The sequence below is a fragment of the Dromiciops gliroides genome, chromosome 3 (genome assembly GCF_019393635.1).
Source record: "Dromiciops gliroides isolate mDroGli1 chromosome 3, mDroGli1.pri, whole genome shotgun sequence".
Taxonomy (NCBI): Eukaryota; Metazoa; Chordata; class Mammalia; order Microbiotheria; family Microbiotheriidae; genus Dromiciops; species Dromiciops gliroides.
In genome coordinates this window covers 180,643,614-180,656,531 of record NC_057863.1, presented here as the reverse complement: position 1 = coordinate 180,656,531, position 12,918 = coordinate 180,643,614, and the positions used below count along the sequence as shown (strand labels likewise).

The window sequence follows — 12,918 nt, the reverse complement described above, 5'->3', positions numbered from 1 at the left end:
CCAGAGTCAAGGCTGCCAGGAAGTTCCTGTTATCTCTATTGACCACTTCCTAGTTTTTATTCACTGTTTTCTGGAAGAACATCCTTTGAGGCTAAAACTTTCCATGCTTCATGCTAGCGTGAAGCTAAGTGTTTAGAGAGGAGTCTGAATAAAATCATTCAGATGCCTTTAGTTATGGGATGAGGAAATTATACATCAACTATTTCTGCTTTTATAAGGGGAAAAAAAAGTCCCTGAGCTGCTTTTTTAAAGCTTTACCGTAAAGTCAACACTCCTTTGTGTCCCGTTGAAATGTGGGCAATAGGGAATAGAAGCCTAAAAAGAAAGGTTTTAAGTCAAGGAGCTCTGAATAATCGTGTGGTTGGTAAGGAGGGAAGAGCAGGATGCTTTTGGTAGCCAAGTTAATATTTGCTCTCTCCAGTTGACCATTCTGTGCGGCCCTGGGGCTCTGCATTCCATTGGGATTACAAATAAGGTTTGTCCCTTTTCTGATGCTATAGTCTCTGCTTTATAAAACCTTCTGGTACATTTCCCCATTTCCTGAATTACACAGCTAGGACTTCCCCCATCTCTGTTTCCAAAAAAAGCAAGGAACTTGAACAAGGGAGGAAATCTAAGCGAAGAATGTATGTCTTGTGTACAGGAGACAAAGAACTGTTTCTAAACTAAGACCAAGCACGGCAACCTCTCCTCGAAGGAGTCACTTTAAGTGATAAATGTGTTGGTTTTCTTACTTGGAATGGGAGTAAGAAATCTTAGGCAGAATTTTTGCAGTGAGTGAACTGTGTCTTTGGTGCCATCTTCCTGACTTCATTCCCTCATTCTCTTTCCCAATTAGACCCGGTGCTTCCTAGGGTCCCAATTCTCTTTCTGCTACCCAGAAACCCCCACAGCCTTGCCCTACTCAGCTCTACCTTTTCTGACCAATGCGATGGACCTGCCTTTTCCCAGACTTCTTCAATACCTGCTTATGGAATGCTTCCTTCTATAGGGTCCTGCTCTCAGAGAAATGTCATATAGTGTTAATTAGTTTATCAGATTTTCTCTTCAGGTGCTAATTGTGCTGAGGCAGCTTAATGTGTTTCTCACAGGAGGTGTATCTGTATTACTTTAATAGCATAAAAGAATTCCTTAAGTTAGAACGCCAGCTATGGAAAGCTGGGGCAGGGGGAGGGGGGGGAAGGAGAACCTTCTTAGAGTTCTCCAGATTACCTAATGGAGGGGACTTTCTCGGTCCAGTGAGGTGAACCAGTCTCAACAATGCTTTCTAATGCACAACTCTGATTGGGTTATTTCTTTTTTTCTTTTTTCTTTTTTTATTTTGTGAGGCAATTGAGGTTAAGTGACTTGCCTAGGGTCACACAGCCAGTAAGTGTTAACTGTCTGAGGCCGGATTTGAACTCAGGTCCTTCTGAATCCAGGGCCGGTGCTCTATCCACTGCACCATCTAGCTGCCCCAGATTGGGTTATTTGAAAGCAGAAACCTTCTAATGGCATATTTCTTGGCTCAGCATTTGAGGATGCAGCTCAACTTTCCAACCTTATCTCACATGACTGCTCTTCTTCTTCAGATAAATGAGGCATTCAATTGTTGCAGTGGATAATGTTGATTTGGGAATGAGGAAGACCTGAATGAAAATCCCACTTCAGATACTAGCTGTGGTGATGATGATTCTGGGCAATCTTTGTGCTTCTGTAGCTGTAGGCAACTTGGTAGCACAGTGGATAGAGTGCCGGGCTTGGAGTCAGGAAGATCTGAGTTTAAATCAGGCTCAGACCCTAGCTCTGACCTTGAGCAAGTCACTTGACTTCTGTCTGCCTCAGTTTCCTCAGTAGTAAACTCCACAAATGATTGTAACTATGTGTTTACTCTGTTGATATAGTCTTTTTTTTTTAATTTTTTTTTTTTTTTAGTGAGGCAATTGGGGTTAAGTGACTTGCCCAGGGTCACACAGCTAGTAAGTGTTAAGTGTCTGAGGCCGGATTTGAACTCAGGTACTCCTGACTTCAGGGCCGGCGCTCTATCCACTGTGCCACCTAGCTGCCCCTGATATAGTCTTAAGAGAGTTCCCTATGGGCATTAAGAGGTTTAATGACTTACGCAGGGTCACATGGATCTTAAGTGTCAATGTTGGAATTTGAACTTAGGTCTTTCTCTAAAGTCATTTCTCTATCCCTCTCATACAATATGTATACAAGTTAATTTCATGAGGGAGAGAGGATAACTGGGTGGGGTTATAGGCCATCAAGAATAGCCTTGAGTAGGAGGTAGCATCTGAGCTAAGATTTGAAGCAAGCTAGGGATAGTATGGGGCAGATGGGAGCAGGGAGTACATTCCAGACTGCATCAAAGACGCACAGACTGGAGTTGGAAAGTAGTCTATGGGGAACAGCTAGCAGTACAGTTGACTAGATCAGTAAGTAATAGAAGAGGAATAATCTAAAATAAGACCAGAAATATAGATGAGAGTTATATTGTGAAGGGTTTTAAATGCCAGGCTGAGAATTTTGTATTTTATCCTAAAAACAATGGAGAACTATTGAAGATTTTTGCAGAGGGGTGTGTGAGATGGTTTGATCTGTGCTTTATGCTTATCCATTCATCAGCTTGTGTTGGAGGGATTAGAGAAAGAAGGACCCAGAGGTAGGAAGAACAATTAGGAAGCTATTACAATAGTTCAGATAAAGGTGATGGGCAATAAGAACTCAAATCTGATTGGATAAGGGCACCGAGGGATACTTTGACACCAAGACTGCAAACCTGGGTGACTGAAGGGTGGTACACCATTAACAGATATTCACAAGTTTAGAGGGTGATGGATTGGGTGGGGGTAAGGGAGGTTGGCATATATACATTCTCTTTTTGGACAAGTTGAGTTTGAGATGCTAGACAGAGGTGTCCAGTTAGTAATATAGAAGTAGAGTTCAGAAGATTAGTTCAGGACTGAATCGATAAATCTCAGACTTAACTGCCAAGAGTTTGTAATTGAACTCATGGGAACTACTGAGATCACTAAGGGAGATAGTATTTAGAGAGAAGAGAGCTCAGGACAGAGCCTTGGCGAATTAATAACACTGCTTTATTTTCCTGCAATAACATAGGATACTGTTAGGTGCTAAAAATTAGTAAACTGTTGGGAAAAGCATGATAGGTGGGGAGTATGGAGTGGGGGAAGAAATGAAAATTTCTGAGACTGTTTCCTAACACAGAAATAGAATTGGAAATTAGGATTTTGCTATGGGCAATACTCTGTGTGTGTGTGTGTGTGTGTGTGTGTGTGTGTGTGTGTATAGATAGAATTTCTATGGACAATCTATATATACATACATGCCTAGGACTTTGCTATGGGCAATATTATATGTATGTGTATATGTAGACATAAATAGTATTGTCATGGCAAAGTCGAAGGAGTGTGTATGTATGTGTGTACATGTATGCATGTACGTATATTCATATGCGTACACTATCTACTATATATCTACACAATACAGTATTGCCCATAGCAAAGTTCTAGGCATGTATACATCTACATATATATGCATGCCTATATTTGTGTGTGTATGTATAGATTATTGTCCATAACAAAGTCCTAGGGCCATATATGTTTATGTATACATATATGTATGTGTGTGTATACTCACACTTTTTAATCTATCTGTCATCTAATACAGTATTGCCACAGCAAAGTCATGGGCATGTATATATATCTGTGTGTGTGTGTGTGTGTATGTATAATTACCCATAGCAAAGTCCTAGGCATACACACATGCGCACTATACATATATACAAAAACATATATCTTGTGTAATATAGGTGTGTGTATATATGCATTCACATGTATATATGTATGCACACATATGCATGTATAGATACGGCTATGGTTATTGTCCAAACAACCACCTCTTTGTGAATTAACTGGTCTTTTTAAGTCTTTGGCATTTCACTACACCCTACACCATCATGGTGGCAAAGGGCAAACATAGAACTCTGTCTGAGGAAATCACCACTCCTCCTTCCCTGGCCTTCAGTTCCAGACTGACTGGGATCACCATGTATTCCATTTCTTCACTCCTTGCCTACCTGTCCCTCCTGCTCACGAAGAGCAGATCCATATGTGGCTTGTATCCTCCACTGTACTGGCTTTCTATACATAGTAAACCTACTATATCAAGGATTTTGTGAGGAAAACACTCAGTAAGCTAAGTTCTACAGAATCATATATCCAGAGCTGAAAGGGACCTCAGAGCTGATATAGTCCAACTCCCTCCATTTTATAGATGAAGAAACTGAGGCTGAGGGAGGATAAGTGATGTGTCTAAGGCATCACACAAGGTAAGTGCTTACTATGTGTCAGGCACTGTTCTAACTGCTAGGAATACAAAGAAAGGCACAGTCCCTGCCCTCAAAGAGTTGCTCATCAAATGAGGGAGATGACATGCAAACAACTATGTAGGAGCAAGTTATATACAGGATAAATTGAAGATAATTACAGAGAGAAGGCAAGAGCTTAAGAGCAATTGGGAGTAGCCTCTTGTAGAAGGTTGAATTTTAGGTGGAACTGAAGGCCCTCAGGAGGGAGAAAGAGGATTCCAGGTATAAAGAAAGCCAGTCAGGAGATGTCTTGATCAAGAAACAGCAATGAGGCCAGGGGAATAAGGTGTAAGAATATTGGAAAGTAGGGGGAAACTAGGTGGTACAGTGGATAAAGCACCCCCCTGGATTCAGGAGGACCTGAATTCAAATCCAACCTCAGACACTTGACACTTACTAGCTTCGTGACCCTGGGCAAGTCACTTAACCCTCATTGCCCCACAAAAAAAAAGAATATTGGAAAATAGAAAGGAGCCCGGTTATGAAAGGCTTTAAAAGTCAAGTAGAAGGTTTTATTTTTGGTTGTGGAGATAATAGGGAGCCACTAGAAGTTGTTGAATGGGGGCAGAGGCAGGAGAGTGATATGGTTAGACCTGTGCTTTAGGAATATCTCTGATAACCAAATGAAGGATGGATTGGAATAGGAAGAGACTTGAGGTAGGGAGACCATTCAGAAGGCTAATTCCAGGGGTGAGTTGATGAAGGCCAGCACCAGGGTGGAGTCAGTGTCAGAGGAGAGAAGGGGAATTAAAGAAGAGATGGCTTTTGGATCTAGGTCTGCTAATTCAGAGCCAGTGATCTTTCCATTGTATGTAAGAGATCCAGCCTAGGCTGGAAGTCCTAGTCGAGAGGCTTCCTGGGAATCGGCTTCTTTCCTGAACTGACCCTGGGAACCTTTGCCCTTGGCCCAGTACTCCCCTCATGCTGAAATCTAAACAAAATGACTAATTTCTGGCTCCTTGCAGCTGAGCCAACTGAATCTCGATCTTCTGTTTGTGCTATTAACTGTGGTCCCTGAACCCCCCACCAAAGGAACTTTTGGCCTGGATCTGATGCCCAATCTCTTCTTCATCCTTTACTTCATGTTCCACACCACAAATGTGGTTTTATTTGGGCATTTATGTACAAGGGAAGTTGTACTTTAGAAAAATAGCAATAATAAAATACAGAATAGCAGAAGGGTATCTTCCTTTCCCAGATTCTACTTAGCTCAGAGTTGGAGCCTTCTAAGCTTCCTGAAATGTCCTACCTAACATTTTCCCAAGGTCCTACTAGCACAGCAGAATTCCCCTGGGACTGAAGAACATCCTGTTCTTGGGATATAGTAGCCAAGACATGTAATGAGACCTTAGAGGGCATTAAGAGAAGCATATCATCTGTCAGTCAGCAAATATTTATTAAATGCTCACTATGTGCCAAGCATTGTACTAAGTAATGGGGATACAAAAAAGGGCAAAAGACAATCAATCCCTTGCTTTCCAGGAGTTCACCATAGTACAATAGGGGAGACAACATGCAAACAAATATGTACAAACAAGCTACCTACAGGATCAATTGAAGAAAATTAACAGTGAAGGCACCAGGATTAAGGGGTACATGGAAAGATTTCCTGTAGGAAGTGGAATTTAGCTGGTATTTAAAGGAAGCCATAGAAGGCAGGAGACAAAGGAGGAGGGAAAATACCCAGAGTCAAGAGACAGAGTATCTTGTTTGTTGTTGTTGTTTGTCCTTTGTTCTTGGAGAGGACCATGACATTGGGAGGTGAATTAGATTTAAGTGAGGGAAGGCTTTGCATAGTCACCAGCTTCACTCTCTCCTCCAGAACCATCTGGGTCCAGAGGCAAGATAGAGATCGGAATGATTGGAGATGGCCCCAGATGTTTAATGCAGTTGGGGTTAAACAACTTGTCCAGAGTCACACAGCTAGTAAGTGTCTAGCATGAAGGCCAATGTCTCTAGACTGAAGATTATATGGAGGACTATAAGTTGTTAGAAGACTGGAAAGGTAGGGGGAACAGATTATGAAGGGCACAGCATTTCTATTTGATCCTGGAAGCATTAGGGAGCCACTGGAATTTATCAAGTAGGGGAGTGCCATGGTCAGACCAGGCTTTAGGAAAAATCACTGGATTGGGGTGGAGAGAGACTTTGGATAGGGAGACCAACCAGCAGATTATTGTAATATTGCAGGTATGAGGTGATGGGGGTCTGCTGTATTTTGTTTCATTAAGGCCACATCTGGGGGGCAGCTAGGTGACACAGTGGATAAAGCACCGGCCCTGGATTCAAGAGGACCTGAGTTCAAATCAGGCCTCAGACACTTGACACTTACTAGCTGTGTGACCTTGGGCAAGTCACTTAACCCTCATTGCCCCGCCAAAAAAAAAAATAGAATAATTAAGACCACATCTGGTGGGCTCTGGTCCCTTTTGGGCTCCACAATTTAAGGACGTTGGCAAACACTGAAGATTATTCAGAAGATGGTGACCAGGATAGTGGCCAGCCTTGAGATCATGTCATGCAAAGACTTAATGAAGAAACTAGGGATTCCTTTGCCAGGCAAAACAACTTGGCTGTCAGGGGTTGGAATGGGAGTGGGGGAGGAAGTATTTGAATGGGGAGAGTGGAGAGACATGGAGGAGCTGGTTTCACGCGTCTTAAAGGCTGTCATGTGGAAATGGGGTTAGATTTATTCTGCCTGACTTCAGAGGGCAGAGCTAGAACTAGTGCTTGGAAGTTACTAAGAAGCCAATGGAATTCAAACACAAAAATTTCCTAATAAGAAAACTAAGGCTTATGTAGCACTTTAAGGTTTGCCAGACATTTTTCAACTATTAACTCATTTGATCCATGCTATAACTCTGGGAGGTAGATGCTCTTATCATCCCCATTTTATAGATGAGGAAACTGAGATGGTGATTAAGTTACTTGCTTGGGGTCACACAGTAAGCATATGAAACAGGATTTGTACTTGGTCTTCTTGATTCCAGGGCCAGCCCTCTGTAACATTGCACCACCTTGCTGGCAAGTGATGAGGTGTAGAAGGTTATCACTCACTCTGGAGATAAAGGTGATATGGCCACTTTTGTCCATATTTTAGAGTTTTTTCTTGATCAAGTATGAGGTGGATTAGATGGCATTTAAGCTTCCTTCTATCTTCTCTATTCTGTGAATCCCCAAAGAATGGCCTCTTTGTTCTCCTTGTCTCTTTAGGATTATCTTAGCCAAGCTCACCCTGTGAAGTTCATAGCTATTGTGGAACATAGCATTTGAGTTAGAAGGGGACCTCTTAGGTCATTTTGTCTAAACCATACCTAAAAACAAGTTATCATCAGGTTTTTTATTGAATAACTTTAGTGTACAGGGACAGAGAGACTGAGAGTTACCTTGGGCAGTCAATTCTCCTTTCAAATAGCTGTAATTGGCTTCTCCCTACGTCACCCAGGCTAGAAATTAATTGAGCATTCACAGGCCAGTCCTCTCCTTACATAGGCTGGCGGCAACATATGAATGCTAAATCACTTTTAGTTCTACTGCAGCTCAGAACTCTTGAGCTCAAGCAGTCCACTAGGCTCAGCTCTCCAATAGTGGGGATTACAGACATGTGCCACCATGCCCGGAAGATAGCTCTAATTATTAGGTACCTTCTTCTCTGCAATTGCTATTTATAATTTCTAGTCCTACCCACCAGGATCAATAAAAAACAATTATAAGTACTTTTTACATTCCCACCTTTAAAAAACTTGAACACAGTCTTCCTTCCCAGATGCTAAAAGTCATCTCTTCTCCAAATATCTTCTCTAAAGATTCTCAGTTAATTAAAGTGATCTTCATCTGGTATAGTCTAGAGATTCCTTATTGCTCTCCTTTGGACACTTATTAGCTTGTCAAGGTTCTTGGTGCCACCTAGGACTGTCCTGGTTTAAATCCCAAACACTTTCAATCAATCGAGAATTTTATTGATCAATAAACTGATAGCTCCTAAATCACTTATTCTCACATATAAACTCTGTAAGTAATCACCACTCAATTGTGCCTAACTGAACACAAGGTGGGCAGCTAGGTGGTGGATTGGGATAGATCACTAGGCCTGAAGTCAGGAAGACTTCTCTTCCTTCGTTCAAATATGGTCTCAGCCACTCCTAGCTGACCCTACCAAGTGACCCTTGGTAAGTCACTTAATCCTGTTTGCCTCAATTTCCTCATCTGTCAAAGGAGCTGGAGAAGGAAATAGCAAATTACTTCAGTAATTTTGCCAAGAAAACCCAAAATGGGGTCATGAAAAATTGGGCATGACTGAAAACAACTGAACAAAAACAAGAGCACAGGTTGATTAGTAGGCTGTTGATCCCTCCCCTTGGGGAAAGCATCAAATACCCCTAGTCGATTGAGCTTCAAAGGACAGATAAGCCACTAAAAAGTTACAAAGAAACCCCCTTTTCATCATAACAGGTACTTTATTGAATTGAATTTTGGCAGTAATAGGAGTAATGGAAGGATTGCTGTGCTTGGATTCAAAGAACTGAATCCTGGCTTTGTCAGTGTGGATATGATCTCTGAGTCTCAGTTTACTCATCTGTAAATTAAAGAGGTTGAACTAGATGAATTCTCAACTCCATTTCAACTCTAAGTCTGTGATCTTATGTCATAATACAATGTTATTATCAACAGGAAAAAAGTACACATATTATTAAAACAAGTCACTGGCTTAATTTGGTTACTTTTTATAACTGAAAAAATTGATGAGGAAGCCTTCCCTGATTTCTTTAATATTTAATTTCACATCACTTTGTGTTCCTATGCTTTTATTTAATTATACTTCTTTCTTTTTATCTTGTTGTTCAGCCATTTTCAATTGCATTCAACCCTTTGTGACCCCATTTGGAGTTTTCTTGGCAAAGGTACTGGAGTAGTTTTCCATTTCCTTCTCCAGGACATTTTACAGATGAGGAAACTGAGGCAAATAGGGTTAAGTGACTTGCTCAGAGTCACACAGCCAGGAAGTGTCTGAGTCCAGGTTTGAACTCCAGAAGATGAGTCTTCCTGACTTCAGGCCAGGTGCTCTATCTACTGCCCCACTCAGCTTCCCCTATCATCTGTATTTAAGTTTTATTTCTGCCTACTAGATAGAAAGTTCCCTAAGAGCAGGAATTGGCTTATTTATCTTTGTATCTCTCCCAGTCCCTAGCATAGTCCATTCCAAACAGTCAGTGCATAACAGATGTTTGAAATAAATGCATAATGTTCTGGTTCCGAACAAATTCTTTCTTTTCTAAATTTCTAAAACGGAATCTAATACGATGACAATGGTTAAAAGAAGGAGAATCAACAAGAAAAGGAAGTCTGGCATGATATAGGTCAAGACTTCAGGTGCCACTTTAAAAGCAGCTGCTGTTCATTACCCTTAACATATGTTTTCTTCCTCCTCTCTCTGAGTCAGTGGTGGCCTGGCTCTAGCCACAGTTTTCTGAGCTTGAGCCCCTGAGGTGTGAGGTTTCAGCCTTTCTGGCTGTCAGGTTGGGAGCTGGCCTAATAAAGCTAATTGGTGGTGATTCCAAAATCCAGGGCATTCTGTGATCAGGGATTTTGCCTTTGAACAAGGACTTCAAAGAGACTATCTCTCCCATGCTGTGTTCGAGCTACTTACCTCGATGCGTCAAAGCATAGCCACCAGTCAGATGCTGTCTGTGCCCTCTCTACCCTGATGACAGGAAGGTTGTTGTACATCACCCTGCCATTGAAAGCCTGTCTTTTAAAAAGGGAACGATGGGATCTGCAACACACAGGATCTCTCGTTTTCATATGGCTTCATCAAAGGGGTTCATGAAAAACCTGCTGACAGGTCATAAATAATGGCAGCAACACATTGAAGCAACTCCAGAGTTAAATTATTTACCATCACTGGGTCTCAGGGATTCAGGGAGGGCATAGCTTTGAAACAGAGATGCACTTGTAGGTTTGCAACTTCCCTAGCTTCCCACGGGTCTCATACAGGCACATTGTTGAACTCTGGGGACGGCTTGTCTTTGGCAGGTGATGAGAAAGAGATGCAGTAGGTGACTGAACCTTTGGTTCTTGCTCGTTGCTCCAAACAGAGCTGTTTCTCAGCTGAGAAGGCTGGACTCTTATGGTGAAGAAATTGTTCTCTCTGATCCCGAGACAGCTTTTTAGCTGTTATCTTTACACGTCAATACATGACTGCATTAAAAGAGGACAGACATTCAGAGAACAGTTATTGCATTCTCTGTTCAGAGCACTCTACTGGACGGGGAGGGAGATGCAAAGTCTGGAAGTACAAGGTCTTCAGATCATTGATGCATCTACCATGGTTCCTGGCACATAGTAGGGATTTAATAAGTGTTTGTTGATAGATAAGGCAGGCGATTAAGCTAGCTGACCCAGGAGATAAGGGCTTTGAGTCAGTAAACCTTGAGTTCCAATTTTGCCTTAAATGCTTACTAGATGAGTGACCCTGGACACATCACTTAATTTTTCTGTTTCTTCATCTGCAAAATGGGAGTGATAGCAACTATTTCACAGGCTTGTTGTGAGGATCACATGAGATAATATAGTATGTAACACATTTTACAAACCTAAATGTGCTCTATGTCAGTTATCATTATTATTAATTATTACTATTATTATTATATCTGGACTTTTTTGTTCTCAGAAGCACAGAGAGTTAAAAGGCAGGCTAGAATTCTCCTATCTTCCAAGTTACTCATTACCTGATCCTCCTTTCATACCTGTTTGACGGAGGACACTTTTCAGGAAATGTGGGATTTATTCTGAGTTTACTTGGGATAACTTGTAGAGGGAGGGAGGGAGAGAGGAAGGGGAGAAAGCAGGTTTCAGCACCAATTTTTTTTTTTCTTTTTGTGGTGAGGTGCAAAGCAAGGATTAAGTGCCAAGACTTGTCAAGAGATGTGTTTGTTACACAGCTAGCAAGTGTCTGAGGCCAGACTTGAACTTGTCTTCTTGACTGTAAGTCCAGTGCTCTATCCATAGTGCCACTTAGCTGCCCTAGGCTTGGCAAATTCCTCCAGGTTGTAGCTGGAGCTTTGGAAAAGTTGCCCAAATGTTCCTTGGAGAGGTTCACCAGACTGTTAAATTTAAAGCTGGAAAGGAACTTAAGAGATCATTTAGTCAGGAACTAAGGCACAGAGAAAGGGTAATTCACTTCCCACGGTCACCAAAGCAGTGAATGGTAAAGTCAGTATTCAAGGCCAGGTGATCTAGTTTCAAATCAAGGGCTCTTCCAGCCCCTCACGTGTGCACTTGCATGTGAGTCCATGTAAGTTCGTTTTGTATGTTCATCATAAAAGTCACAAATTTAGAGCTAGGAGAACCTCAAGGATCATCTAGTCCAACCTCATTTTACAAATGAGGAAACAGAGGCCCAGTGCAATTAAATGTCCAGGGTCTCTGCCAAGATTTAGTCTTCAGATTCCCAGACTAACTCTTTTCATGCAGAACTATGGTGGTTTTGTGTGTGTGTGTGTGTGTGTGTTCTGTGAATACATGTCTGTGTTAATATATGCTAATATGAATGTATGCCTGTCACGGCATTTGTATGCTGACAGAATAAACATTTGTACCTTAGTTTAAAAAAAAAGAGAGAAAGAGAGAGATGTGTTTCCTTGGTGCTAACAAATTTACCAGTCTCCAGTTGCCCCCCAATATTTTGATTGTCCACATGACTACAGATACAGCGGGAGATGCTACCAAATGTAGTGTTTTTGATGTGAAGTCGGAAATTGATTGATGGCATCCATGTACTTATATGCCCAGGGAAGTCTCTCATCTTTTCTGTCCTCTCATGGACAAACAGATCCCTTTCAAAGAAGTAATTATAAAGGTTTTTGATTGAGAAAGGTTATTGTGATATATATATATCCCAGATCTGTCCTTTAGAGATATGGGAGTCTCTCCCTGATCTCTTCATTTAGATCATCATTTATCAGGGGGAAGAGGTGGCATTAAAATTCCTGGGACAATCTTCTGATTACTTTTAAAGATCCACCAACCTTCACCAAATAGATCTGGCAACCCTACTTTGCTTCAAGAAATCTATGCAAAAGGATGCACAAAATAAACAAAACAAAACTCCAAGGATTTATATAATCTCTAAGCCCAACATGCTGATTCTTAATGCTAAATTAGAGAAGTTAGGTGACTTGAATCCTTCCCTCACTTTACCCCACCACCAGTAAGGATTTCTTATGTGCCACATTGGCAGATATAGGTATAGGGAGTTGTGGAAGCAAGTGGACCTAAATAATGAATCACTGTTGTGCCTTGAGACTTTTGGATATGAATGTGAGTAGAAAAATAAATGTGTGTGTGTGTGTGTGTGTGTGTGTGTGTGTGTGTGTGTGTGTGTGTGTGTGTGAGAGAGAGAGAGAGAGAGAGAGAGAGAGAACACACACGCTAGCTGTGGCCTTTCAGAAAACCATTCTTTTATTTTTAGCCCTGTAATAAATCATACAGTTAGGTGGACCCAGGTAGTAATAAGGTAAATCCAGATAGTGTGGGCCTTTAAATCA

At 41.4% G+C, this 12,918-nt stretch overlaps 1 protein-coding gene across 3 annotated transcripts in view; it reads left to right on the top strand.

The window, feature by feature from the left end:
* Nucleotides 1–12,918, top strand: part of SH3RF3 (SH3 domain containing ring finger 3) — a 570,619-nt gene that overhangs the window by 149,318 nt on the left and 408,383 nt on the right. The gene's annotated exons all lie outside the window — the stretch shown is intronic.